Genomic DNA, 11,758 nt, shown 5'->3' with positions numbered 1-11,758 from the left:
ATACATTATTTGATTTGGGATTAAAATCACAGAAATAGCTTAGTAGCAAAAAGGGTATAACAAATATAGAGTCACTAAACCTGAAAAGAGAGTAAACGAAATTATCCAATCTAAAGAACAAATAAAAATTTTTTTAAAAAATGAAAAGAACCTCAGGCATCTGTGGGACAATAACAATAATTCAATTTACAGAAGTAAAGGAAGCAAACAAAATCAAAGAAATAATAAACAAAAACTGTGAAATTGAAGAAAATAAAAACACAGATATATCTATGAAATTCAAGCAATATCAATTCAAAGAAAGCTTGTATAAGGACATAATGATTAAATAAAAATTTCTAAAAGTAGCAAGAAGAAAACAACATATTACATAGGAAAACTGCAATCACTAAACAACTGACTTTTTACCCAAAATTATGGATACCAGGAGACATTGGAACAACATATTCAAGGTGTTGGAGAAAAAAAATCAACATATCAACTTTTAAAAAAATGTTGAAAATAAAAATATGGATTTTTTAAGCCTAAAAACCCAATTCCTTAAAAATAAGGTCAAAATCAGGACATTTTAGCTTTTTTAAAACGCAAGCATTTGTCATAAGCAAACCTAAATGAAATTTTTTAGTCTATTGGGAAATGATACTAGAAGTAAAGTTGAACCTCTAGGAAGAAATGTAAAACAACAGAAATGGTAAGTAGATGTTTATTTTTCTCTCTTGGGTTCTATACAATGCATGTGACTATTTAAAGCAAAACCATAGCTTTGGTTCATGAGTTGTGTAGCAGATATGTATATAGTACATGTTGTAATAATAGCTTAAAGGATGATGGAAGTACATGCACAGATATGGCTGTAAAGTTTCTATATTGTATGTGGAATAAAACATTATCAATGCTAACTAGCCTGGGGAGAGTTTTGAGTGTATATTGTAACCTCTAGAACAACTATTAAATGCTTTGCAAGAACTCAAGTACCATAACACTCATTTGAAGACAGTGACTGTCGTCTCAATCAAATATAAGCAAGTAGATATGGTTCCCATGGAATAAGCATTGGCATTACACTCTGTTCTCATTGCTTCTTTTCAGTACATTTAGTGTGTATTGTCCCTAAAATGTACAACAGAAATTATAATATTTCAAGGGAGTCTGCATTTCCAAGAGTCACTGGGACTCCAATCTCCATTCCATTCATGAGAGAATTTTCTAAACTTTTTCACACTTAAAGGCATATACAAAAATATTTACCACAACATTGTCTATATTGTGATTGGGAGCAGATGCAATCTGGAAAACTGGAGAGATAAAATGTGAATTAAGTGTTTATAAAGGAGCTAAGGCAACAGACTAGATGTACCAAAACAACTCGAATGCATCTCCCAGAGATCAGTGAAGAATGCCCAAGACAAAGATCAGACACACACCTCTAAGTTAATACCTTCAAGGCAAATAAAATGTACATATACATAACAAGAATGCACAACTTGCAGTATCACATACAAATTCATGTAAATTTATTTGAATGGTTGTTTATGGCGAAAGGAAACTAAAGGGAGTGAAGAAGTGAATTAAAGCAGATAGATGATAGGTAGATAGAGAGATGATAGAGAAATGAGAGTATCTATGCACAGAACAGTCATCACAATGCATTTTGAAATACAAAGAATGAGTCACCCTACCTCTGTACCTAAGGTCCATTCAGAAGAGGAAAGAAAACGAAAAGGAATTATGATTGTTTTTAATTTATCTTCCTGTGCCAGATATTTAGGATACCCATCCTAGTTTTATAACCTAAGCTGATTGACAGATTTTTATGAAAAGCTTATCAAACTATACTGCAATTAAAATGGAAGCTCTAATCTGAATGTGTACGTTGCCCATCATAGATGTAAAGTCAGATTTTCACCATTTATACACATCAAAAAAATCAAATGAAAAGTGATTCGTGGGCTTTATAAACTTTGATCTAAGCCAAAGGTTAGTGAACTGTTTAAAAACAAAATTCAAATTAGCAGCTGTCTTTATAGCTCATGAGTTTAGAATATTATTTTACATTTTTAAACAATTAAATATCAAAGAACTATGCAACTACACACTTACTATCCCTGATATTTACTTCTTGGCTAACAAAGCCCCAAATATTTATATATCTTAAATATTTATATAATCTTTTTTTTTTAAGAGAGAGTGAGAGAGGAGAGAGAGAGAGAGAGAGAGAGAGAGAGAGAGAGAGAGAGAGAGAGAGAGAGAGAAGTTTTAATATTTATTTCTTAGTTCTCGGCGGACACAACATTTTTGTTGGTATGTGGTGCTGAGGATCGAACCCGGGCCGCACGCATACCAGACGAGCGCGCTACCGCCTGAGCCACATTCCCAGCCCCTATATAATCTTTTTAATGAAAAGATTGCTGACCCTGGTCAAGATTCTAGAAAGATAAAATAATTGTTGGATAGTCTTTCCTTTGCAAGACTTAATTTATAAGAAGTGGTCTTAGATATGATTTTAGAAACAACTTGGGGGCAGGGGGTGACACAAAAGGAATTTGTCACTGACCAGCAATCCCCGCAGTAGAATATGAAGAACCGTGTTGCTGGTTGAGTGAAAAGATGTTAACTACATTAGACACAATTGTTTGCAGGAGGATGTAAGACAGGAAAGGAGCCCAATGATCATTGTGAATTATGAGATCCAAAAGGGACATGGCAGAATCTCCCAGTCCACACATTTTCCTACACAGTGGTGCTGACAGCCCTCCCAGAGACAGGTGGGTCTATTCCTTTCCTCCATCTGAGCAAGCTGGTGACCCTGAAGGAAATGATGCAGGTGACTGCTGAGGCAAGGACACAAAAGGTAGTAGGGTTTCTGCCTAATTGTCCTGGCTTGCCTGCTCTCAGAGTGCAGCCTCCATGCTGTGAGGAAGCCCAGGCCAATGAGGAGGCCATGAGTGAGTTTTGCTGAACATCCCCAGCTAAGGCCTGAAGAGGCACAGAAAACTCTAAACACCATTCAGCGCATCACTGAGACGTCTGTCCTGTGCATATGGCCATGGGCCTACCTGGATGCAGGGTGTCTGGGCAGCACCAGGTGTGCCGGCAGTTGCTGGCCATTGCTGGCCATGGAGCTCCTTGGGCAGAGGGGAATGTGGAAGAATCAGGAAGCTCACAGACCCTGACATATCATTTATCAAAGCTGGCAAGAAAAACCACTTGTTTTGCCATCATCTTGTAGGGACAGTCCGGGGACTCCGGAAATGGAGCTGATGATGTAAGTGCGACTGATTTTCCTTACATGGTGATTTAGGCATAAGTCTATTTGGCTCATTAGCAGTGACATACAAGTTGTTGGGAAGAGTAAGCTATTTTTTTACTCAAAATCTTGGAGGTTATGTTCACATAACCTTTTCTAAAAAGATAAGGCTTAATATATAAACTTGTACTAATTACAACAAATAAAAAATTTAAAAATACTTTACAACATACACACACAAAAAAAGATAGAAACTTGTTATTGGGGTTTCAATGAAATGAACTGTGCTAAAGTGTGTCTATTGAAAGGGAGAAAATACAGAATAAAGTTTTGCACATTACCACACAGAACTTGGGGTTTTCTGTTTGGAATGATAAAGATCCTTAAGTTTGAAATAACATTGGAATAAGCTATAAGAAAAGACATTTTGAGTTTTTCTTTTTTTCTTTCTTTCTTTTTTTTTTTTTTAATGAGGACAAGCCTGTGGCCTTTTCACAAAGCTGTTGGTCTTAACCTTGGAAATCTGGCTGCTTAGGGTAAAGGCCGAGAAAATGAACAGGAAAGCTCTAAAGGAGGGAAGCTATTATTAAATGCAAATATATTCATTAAGGAATTGGCCAAAGAGAAAGGTATATCCCACTTTTAATGAATTTTTTAAGCATACAAATATTCTGTAGGTATGCATTTTAATTTAACCTTTGAAGAAATGATTATCAGTGGAAATAGGCCTGAGTGGAAAGATACTATCTGGATCTGTTATTTTACATTTATTTTGTATAAAGTCTTTTAATTCTTCAGAAATTGTCTTATTTATGCCCTGACATCCTTGGCCATTCTGCAGAGTAACATAGAGCTCTAATAGTATCATTTATGGGATTTTTATTTTGACTTATATTGGTAGAAACACCTCACATAATGGAAATTCTATTTTTAAAGATATATCTAAAAATTATAAACCACTGATGAGGAATTAAAATACATTTTTTTCTTGTTGTGAATTTTTGTGAGACTGTTACAATGACTTCCACAACTCAGAACAGACCCACATACACATCTAATCCTCCCCCAATTCCCATACAGGGAGAAAAGTGACTCATATTGCTTTTAAAATTAAAATATTTAAGTGACATTGATAAAATCACCCCATATGTGTGCATGATTACGAACAGAGAACTTAAAAAAAGTTTTTTAAAAAAGTTTTTTACTCTGTTCGTCATTGTTTGGGTCATCAGTTAATTCAGGAAGTAAAAGTTGCTAGTGATTTCACTAATAATTGCTAAGTGCCTTCAAAGTGTAATGAATAATCTGTTTTTAACTATCCATTTGATAACACGTAAGCAAACATTTTAAAGGTTTTGAACCAAAATAAGATGCAGACTGCCATATTTTGGGGTATTACAGGTCCCATGTGTTGGAGACTAAGCTCTCAGATGAACACTCCTGGGAAGCACCAGAAATTTTATGAGGTAAGATGTAGTGAGAGATCCCAGGTCAATGGAGCATGTCCTTGAAGGGCATGGTGGCTTCTCCAGGCCGTGAGTGATTTTGCTCCACCACAGCTGTCCACCTTGATGTGCTGCCTCACCACAGGTCTCACACCATAGGACCAGTCAGTCATGGACTGAAACCTCCAAAACTGTCATTCAAAATAAACCTTTTCCCCACAAAATCACAACTATCTTATGTTAGATGAAGGTGCCAAAAACATACATTGGAGAACAGATAGCCTCTTCAACAAATGGTGCTGGAAAAACTAGAAATCCATATGAATTAAACCCCTATCTCTCACTATGCACAAAACTCAACTCAAAGTGGACCAAGGACCTAGAAATAAAACCAGAGAAACTGTGTCTAATAGAAGAAAAAGTAGGCCCTAATCTTCATCATGTGGGATTAGGCCCCAACTTCCTTAATAAGACTCCTGAGGCACAAGAATTAAAACCAAGAATCAATAAATGGGATGGATTCAAACTAAAAAGTTTCTTCTCAGCCAAAGAAACAATCTGTGAGGTGAACAGAGAGCCTGCATCTTGGGAGCAAATCTTTACCCCTCACACATCAGATGGAGCACTGATCTCAAGGGTATATAAAGAACTCAAAAAGCTAGACACTGAAAAACCAAATAACCCAATCAACAAATGGGTCAAGGACCTGAACAGACACTTCTCAGAAGAGGATATACAATCAATCAACAAATATATGAAAAAGTGTTCATTGTCTTTAGCAATTAGAGAAATGCAAATCAAAACTAAGATTTCATCTCACTCCAGTCAGAATGGCAGCTTTTATGAAGACAAACAACAATAAGTGTGGGTGAGGATGTGGGGGAAAAGGCAAACTCATACACTGCTGGTGGGACTGCCAATTAATTGGTGCAACCTATATGGAAAGCACTATGGAGATTCCTTGGAAAATTGGGAATGGAACCGCCATTTGACCCAGCTATCCCTCTCCTTGGTCTATACCCAAAGGACTTAAAAACAGCATACTACAGGGACACAGCCACATCAATGTTTATAGGAGCACAATTCACAACAGCTAAAGTGTGGAGCCAACCTAGATGCCCTTCAGCAGATGAATGGATAAAAGTAATGTGGCATATATACACAATGGAATTTTACTCAGCAATAAAATAGAATAAAATCATGGCATTTGCAGGTAAATGGACAGTGTTGGAGAAGATGATGCTAAGTGAAGTTAGCCAATCACCAAAAAAACAAACACCAAATGTTTTCTCTGATATAAGGAGGCTGACTAATAGTGGGGTAGGGAGGGGGAGCATGGGAGGAATAGAGGAACTCTAGATAGGGCAGAGGGGTGGGAGGGGAAGGCAGGGGGCAGGGGGTTAGAAATGATAGTGAAATGAGATGGACATCATTATCCAAAGTACATGTATGAAGACACAAATTGGTGTGGATATACTTTATATACAACCTAGGGATGTGAAAAATCATGCTCTATATGTGTAATATGAATTGTAATGCATTCCCCTGTCATATATAAATAAATAAATAAATAAACCTTTTCACTTTTTAAGTTGATTATCTTAGGTTTTTGTTATAATGACAGAAAGCTTAGACAGAGACCTAGACAAACAAATGCAATGAGTACTTTTCTAAATTACTTGAAAGAGGAAGAAAATATCCTTCAGTCTTGAATTTGGAATTAAAATTCTGTTTATGTTGAATCATATGAATAGCTATTCATTGTTAAAATTTAATTTACATAAGGTTTTTGACAGAGATCTTGCGTACTTCAAAAAATCCTTAAATGACAAAACGTATGTTCCTATTTACCTGATGTTACTTTAGTGAGGACGTCTTTCAGAAGCCCAAGGGGAAAGCCTGTCCCTAATCGTGGAGTCCGTGGTTCTCACTCGTTTCATGGATATTATCTCTGCTTTCTGTGCGGCTGAAAGTAATGCTACCTCTTATCCTGCAGTTATCACCAGAAGCTGCGCCTCATAAGCTGCGCCTCATGTGCATTCTGCTTCTTTCCCTACGAAACCCGTGCCCTTTTCAGGAGCAACGCCCTCCTTCTCATCGATTCAGGTGCCCTGTAAGGTAAGGTACCAAGTGGCCTGCGGGAGGGAACCTTCAAATGCCACGTCACCTATAATGGCAATAATAATCCAGCTTCTCTCAAGCAGCCGACAGATAACCTTTTATCTTTTTCTTAATCTACAAGGATTCTGTGACTTTCATTCCGCTAATGATATAGAAGTGACAAGTGAAAAAGCTAAATGAAGATTTCATGACATACACCAGACGCACATTAGCAAAGGAGTCCTGAGAAAGCAGAATGGCAGACAGAGACCTGCTTGAAGAGGAAGAAAAAGTGAGTAGCTCCTCATTCCTTTCCTTCCAAGCTCATTAGGAAATGCTCTAAGGGACGTTTTGTTCTTATGATGTGACTCAGAGTCACACAAACTCTCCGTGACAGTGGCAATGTTGCCTTACAGGCCCCACATTGTTTGAAACATCCCATCTCTCGCCTCTCTTTGGGAACCCCATCACCTCGGCCTTTTTCCCGTGAACTAATCATGTGTTTCTCAGCGTGGCTTCAAGATCCTCTCTTTATCTGCCCCCCTAGATATTCCAGCAGCCGTACAAGAAGCTCAGTGGGCACATAAGCCTGAGAGCAGTGGCAGGAAGAAATACCAAGAGGGCAGCTAACCGCAGGTCCAGAGCTCCAGGGCCAGTTCTTCCAGCAATTCAATATGTTTTCCTCATTTTCTTCCTCTGTAAAACGTGATCTTCGGTCAGGTTTACCCCCGGTTCCTCTGACTCTCGAGGACTATGGTGAAGACAAACTAGACCCTGTTTGGAGGTTGTCCTTCAGGATGATTAATCTCAGCAAACACACAGATTGAAATTGAATTGGACGTAGGCAGGAGAAAATGGAAGAGAATCAATTATGGATATTCAGGTCGAGATAACCCAGAGAGCGGACCAGAGAGAATTTTATGGAGGCTGTGGAGGCAGAATAATTGCAGCGTACCAATGGGGTGAGTGTGCTGCCGGGGAGGAGGAAGAAAGGGAAAGAGATGCAACTCAGATATTAAGTGCAGGTAACAGATGCTATGAGTTTGAGAGAAAAGGCGAATTGCACAAGATTTTCTTTAATAATTCAGCGTGATCTTGTTGAAGACGTGCAGGTTGAAATGTCTGGCAGAGAGATGGCAGCTTTTCAGAAAACTTGTCCTTTCCGTGACGGCCAAGCAGAGTGTCATTATTGCAGGTGGCTCACAGGTGCCTGAAAGACAGGCCACACAGTACCTCCTACTCTGGGGTCTTGGTCAATTCCACTGGCATTTTTTAATCTGTGCTTTATGCTGTTATCTTGTTATTGAAAGGAAAAGGGTGATGGCCAGCCGACCTCCGTTGCTGATTGCATAGACAGAAAGGACTGCACTTCAGCATCGTGCCTGTTAACCAACTTGCCACTTGGGTCATTTTAAATGATGTGCCAAGTGGTTTTTGGTACTGAACATGTCCTGGGCACTTCTCTTCTGATGGGGTCTTCAGCCGCAGGACTGCCGACTTGGGATGCCATAACATTTTATTTTGAAGGCTGTGCTGGGTGCTGTAGCAGGTGAAGCAGCTCCACCAGCCTCTACCCACCAGATGCCCGGGATCCCCTGCTCCAGTTACGACACTCACACACTGGCAAAGGCCCCCAGGAGGTGAAATCCCCCCTGACTGCTTGTGCTTTGAAACACCACTGCTTCAGATTGATGGGGATCAGGACAGAGGAGCCCAAAACATGGCCCCTTGACATTTGAGCAAAGCCCAGACACAGGAGGGTCCCTCTGACCCTCTCCCTCCCTTCTCCCCTGAAGCAGGTCCGCAAATGATAAGGAGCTGTGCTGAACAATCGTTGCCTTAATCCCTGAAGAATTCTCTGACCTTCTCCTGAAGCAGGTCATAAACAAGCTCCATTCCCGAGAGGCCCTCCCCATACCCAGAGGAAAAGGACAGCTTTGTCCTCAGAGACACCAAGAAGAATCGGAGCAGACAGGCCTGACCGGGCTCATCGAGCTTCCTGACCATCGGGTCACGCGGCTTTTGTGCAGTTGTACTTCCGCACGACTGTTCCTGCCTCATCGCACTGAAGTGTGAAAACACACCTTCCCCTCTTCCTCCAAGCCTTCATTACCGAGGGCTGACGTGCCACATAAAATTTATATTAAATAAATGTGTATGCTTTTCTCTGTTGATCTGTCTCTTGTTGGAGGAGTCCTGGCTGGGAACCTAGGGTGGGTGAGAAATCTCTTCTACCATACAAGCTATAGCTCTTGTATGTGAGCATCTAATTGGGGCTTGATTTGAGGAGAAAATGAATCCTTTTTTTTCTTTTAATAAGTAAACTTATTCCTTAAGATGCTTGATCTGGGTCTAACACTGATTTTTTTTTATATTATGCTTTTACATTTCTTTTTTGTTAAATTAAATGTCGTGTGTTTGTGTGTGTGTGTGCGTGTGTGTGTGTTTCCTTATTACAAATTAGGAAGTTACAATCATTTTCCATATTTTCTAGTGGTTATAATCATAGTTTGGCATCATTGATTGCAATCTTTTCTTTTATTGAAAGAATCATCCTGACTGCATCAATTCATCCCCACATACAAACCATGAAAAATCTAACATGCTCATACTTGCTTCCACTTTTAACCGCAGCTATATTTTTTCTAGCTTTTCTTTAAGCCTAAAAAAAATTCATATTAGAATCTCCAGAGCCAGGATTCTGTGATCCACCTCCTCTCAGAAGGCTTCCACTGCCCCATGAAGCATCACCTTCCCTGTCATTGAAAAGACTGACATTATACATTTTAATCGATTTTGCTCAATACAGCATTCCATCTAGGAATTACCTCTTATTTATATGTCCATTCTCTTTCTTATCAACCACAAATGATAAGGAGCTGTGCTGAACAATCGTTGCCTTAATCCCTGAATATGAAAGTGTACATTACTCTAGCGACTCGTTGCATTTAATGAATAAATAAGGGAAAAGATAAATGGACATGCCACAGTAAACGTATTTTAGACAAATTCTGATGGGAAGGAGTAGTAGAGTCCAAGGGTGTGCCCGCTGGACCCGGAGGAGCGCTCTTCCTCTCAAGAACCCGCCCTCATTCTCAGCCTGGACTCTCTGGCTAGATGCAGAAGAACCCACATGGTGTGTGGGGGGGTGACAGGCTGGCAGTGGGCCGGCTCACCCAGGGCCCCTGAGTTGCTTCAGTACCAGGACACTTGCTCCCCTGACCTCTCCACTGACCCAATTCCTCCAGATTTCCCAACTCCTCATTCTCGTCACAATGTCACAGTTTAAGAATTAATGCCTGCTCTGGAGTCTCAGGGACTCTGATCTACTCCTACAGCTTTCTGTTTTGTCTGATGGGGCCTGGACTAATTACAAGTTTGGATTATAACACTTAAATTTATCCCTGGCAGTAGGCATGGTTCAGAGTCCCATTTCCTGTATATAACAATGATGGATGGATGGATGGATGGATGGATGGATGGGTGGTTAGATGGATGGATCAATGGGCTGATAGACACATTCACACAGATGCTAGGCAGAGAAGTGATAGATGATGGGATGGATGGAATGGTCCAGGACCAGGGGGCATGGTTCAGAGCCACTTCCCACTGGGCAAGGAATGCACGTGTGCACACACTTAATATTGAAGTACAAAAATGTTTTACAAGAAAAATTAGCCTCTGCCTTACTGATCATTAGCATGCAGCTAAATACTTGAAGTTTTTACCTGGAAAGTGTAAACCTCAAGCAGAAACACTGTGCAGTCTCCATAAACATCATTCTTAGACCTAGACTCGGTTTATAGCAGACATTATGATTTCTCCAAAGATACAGATGTTTGGGGACAAGCCTGTGACAGGAAGCTCCAAGAATAAGCTAACAGGGAGAACTCAAGGCTAGATCCAGTGACTATAATAGCATACCTGTAAATAAATTTTTTAAAAAGACAACATTGCAAGGAGCATTTCCAAATGCTTCTACTGTGGCTTTCTTATTGAAAAAGCAAATGTTCCCCAAGTTCTGCCCACATCTTAAGAACTCAGGTCTTGGGTCATTTAAAAAAAAATTCCACAATCTCCCCAGCCCTGGCCAATAAACAAGCATGACCCACGAGCACCCAGGGGAAAATAACTGTGTGTTGAAACACAGGAAGACAAGCTGAAGCTATTTTGTAGCAGGACATAATTAAGCCATTACACTTTGCTCATCCTGAAACAGGTGCCATTCGAGAATTCACCATTGACCCTTCTCCAATATGCCCTTCACAGTCTTCTACTGGAAATGATTTATGTTTTGGTAGATGACCATTTGAAATTTTTAAATCCATAAATAACACGTCTTTAATCGTTTTCAAAATTCACTTTACTAAAGACGATTTACCACTGATATCAATTAAAATATCCTTGTGCTACATTTATTCTGAGGATTATTGAACTTTTAATTTCTTGAACCACTACGTCTTGCAGTAGACACTTCCTCAGGTTAAGCAATGCTTTTCAAATGCGTTGTCCAAAATAACAGAAGAAAAATAGAAACTTTTCCAACAGGAAAGTAGATAAAATGAATTAAAACACAAGTTCTGTTTCTAAGTAGAAATGAAAACCCACTTGATGTCCTATAACGTTAAATCTCAGAGCCCTTTAGGAAAAGGTGGCAAATGGGTTTATTAGTTTCATGTACTAAACATGGCGTGAGGTCATCAACAACATGTGGGCCATTTGTCCCGCTCCTTGGTGGAGGTGAGTCCTCAGCACTTGGTTGAGTCACAGCCATAAGAACAAAGATGGCCAACAAATGAAGTTTTCTAAGTGAGAGGAGACAAGTGCATCTGTAGTGAGCGTCTTAATTGCTCTAATTTAAGGCTGCTGTTTGATCAAGGGAAAGGCCGGCAGAGAGCACAAATATTAAGGCCAAAGGGGTGACATGTGTAAGAGTGGGGGTGGGGGAAGCACAACTACGACTTTT

This window comes from Ictidomys tridecemlineatus, chromosome 2 (assembly GCF_052094955.1).
Source record: "Ictidomys tridecemlineatus isolate mIctTri1 chromosome 2, mIctTri1.hap1, whole genome shotgun sequence".
NCBI lineage: Eukaryota > Metazoa > Chordata > Mammalia > Rodentia > Sciuridae > Ictidomys > Ictidomys tridecemlineatus.
This window is presented reverse-complemented; position numbering follows the sequence as displayed.